We start from the raw sequence: 2,608 nt of genomic DNA, 5'->3' as shown, positions 1-2,608 counted from the left end.
TCGGCGGGGCCGGGCTGGGCGGCTGGGGGCGGGCCGGGGCGCGAGGCCGCGCCTCCCTCCCTCCCACCCGCCCGCGCGGAAGATGGCCGCGGAGGCCTGGGGGCCCGCGGTTCGCGGGTGCGGCGGCGGCGTTCCCGGCTCCCCCACCCGACCCCACCCCGGTCGGCCTGCCCGCCGCCTCGCCTCTGCAGGCCGCGGGGACGCGCAAGGGTGGGGTGCCCGAGTCGGGTGGGCCTGATCCGAGTGGCTGGGCAGGGACAGTCCCCTGGGCGGGGCGCTCGGAAGCCTCTGGAGCCTTCGCGCGGCGGGAGCGGTCGGAGATGCTGAGGCGCGGCGGGGGATGCGCGCGGACCTGCGGCTCTCCCGGGCGAGTGGGGCAAGAGGACCGCCCCCCAACTCTGAAATCTACTGAAAATCCAAAGGCTCCACCGGGCGCACACGTAGAGCTTTGATGTCATTTTAGCAGATCAGAAGCCCAGAACTTCAAACTGAGAAATTCTGTTGTAGGAAGTTCCCGACCTAGGCAGACAGGAGAGCCCGGCTGTGGTTTGCGTGGTGCTAGGCTGAGAAACAAAACCAAAACCAAGAAGGGACACCGGCGGACATCCTTGGTTTATGTGTTTATTTGATTCACTGTTTGCTTCACCGCGCTGAGTGCCTTCACGCCAGCTGAGGTTGGGCGCGGGGGTGAAGCCAGAACAGGGCCCCTGCGGCATGTCGACAACTGCCTAATGGGAAACCTTCTCATTAATCAAAGAAGCGTGCTATTAAAGGAATCATTAAAAGCGGAATATGGAACTTTGAGAAACTGACCCCTTCCCGTCTGTTTGCTTTCGTTCCAAAGGTAACATTTTATTCTAAGATTGAGCTGGCTTTTGTAAATTACACGTGTCCTCGCCCCCAAGATTCTGGAACAAACTACAGGGTGGTAGCGGCTGGATCTAACTAAAGATTTTGCTGACTGCTCATTATGGCCACGGCCACGGCCACGGCCTTCGTTAGCTAGCTGTGTCTTTATCTGTGCAGCCACAGATCAGGGCGCTCTCTCCATTTGATGGTGCCTAGTCCCTCTTTTCCACTGACTCTCTTCTCACAGGGGAGGAGATTTCAAACCACACCCCCTTGGGCTTCTGCACTCATACCCCGCCTCAGTGAAACATCAGTAGATAGCCTTCAGCAAGGACCCAAAGAGGAAAACTGATGGCTGGTGTGGAATAAAATGACATTCTACTTACACTTCTGCCAGCTGGTTGGTATTTCCCCTCGTTTGTTTGAAATCGGGAGGCAAACTAGAGACATCACACCCCTGTCCACACCTCCGTGCTCTGATGACAATTCACCCCCCACATTCCCGCCATCACCACCTTAGACCAAGCCAGCTTAGTCTCACACCCAATTTTTATCCTTCCATCCCCTCCAATCCATTCTCCAGCTGGAGTGACTTCCTAAAATAAATCTGATGATGTCACTCAACTCTTAACAGCTGTTCAAGTGGAGACTTGCCTGAGGATGCCCCCAGACTCCCTGCTTGACCCCATGACCACTGGGATCTGGCCCTCCTGACTCCTCTGCTCTAGTCTTCCACCACACCCCCTACTCTGGAATACTGCTAAGCAGCATTCAGTCTTTGCAGTTCTTCAGATGATAATTGCATCATAAAGGACTTCTGCTGGTCTGGAATCCTCACCACTCACGCATTTCCTCCTGCACCCCTTTCATTTAGCCCCCCCCACAATGATCTGGTTGAACATTAGTTCCGCAAGTCACCCACCTTCCTGAAAAGCTTGCCCTTCCCCCTCCCCCTCAGCCCCCTCATCCCCCATCCCATACCTGAGGTTAAGGGTCCCATGTTATCCTGCCTGCCAAGCCCAGTATATCCCGTGTATCTAACTATTATCTCCCCCCTTAGAAATTCATATAGTTCCTGTCCTAGGGATTCAGTGCAGTGAGTGAGTATATCAATGAATGAAAGAAAAAAAAAACCCTTCCTCCATGAAGTTTTATTTGTATTCTCATTGCTCTAGTTCATTCATTTTCAAGTGTTTTTATTTTTTCTATTTTTTAAAAAGATTTTATTTATTCAGAAGGTAGAGATAGACAGAGAGAGCACAAGCAGGTGGGAAGACAGAGGGAGAAGAGGAAGCAGACTCCTCGCTCAGCTGGGAGCCAGACAGGGAGCTCAATCCCAGGACCTGGAGATCATGACCTGAGCTGAAGGCAGGAGCTTAGCCATCTGAGTTACCCAGATGCCCCTCATTTTCTAATGTTTTTCAAACATCTACCATGAGTCAGCCATTGTGCTAAATATCGAGTATGCAGGAAGAGCAAAGTCAGATCTGGTCCCCACTCTCGTGGCACTCATGCTAGCACCTTGAATGGCTGCTCAGGTAGCCTGAGCTAATAGGCTGCTTCCTAATACCTTGTACCTGGCTCATGGAACTGCTGGATCATGGAACTGTTGAATCATTCAGAATTTTCTGGATCATTCAATGGTCTTCTTCATATTGTCCAGACATTTCTATCCTGATTAGGATAGAAAGCAGAAAGTAATGGATCCTACGCACCTGCTCTGCCTCAGACCAGAAAAGGCAATGCTGGGAGCTTTCTG

This window comes from Mustela nigripes, chromosome 1 (assembly GCF_022355385.1).
Source record: "Mustela nigripes isolate SB6536 chromosome 1, MUSNIG.SB6536, whole genome shotgun sequence".
Lineage (NCBI taxonomy): Eukaryota > Metazoa > Chordata > Mammalia > Carnivora > Mustelidae > Mustela > Mustela nigripes.
This window is presented reverse-complemented; position numbering follows the sequence as displayed.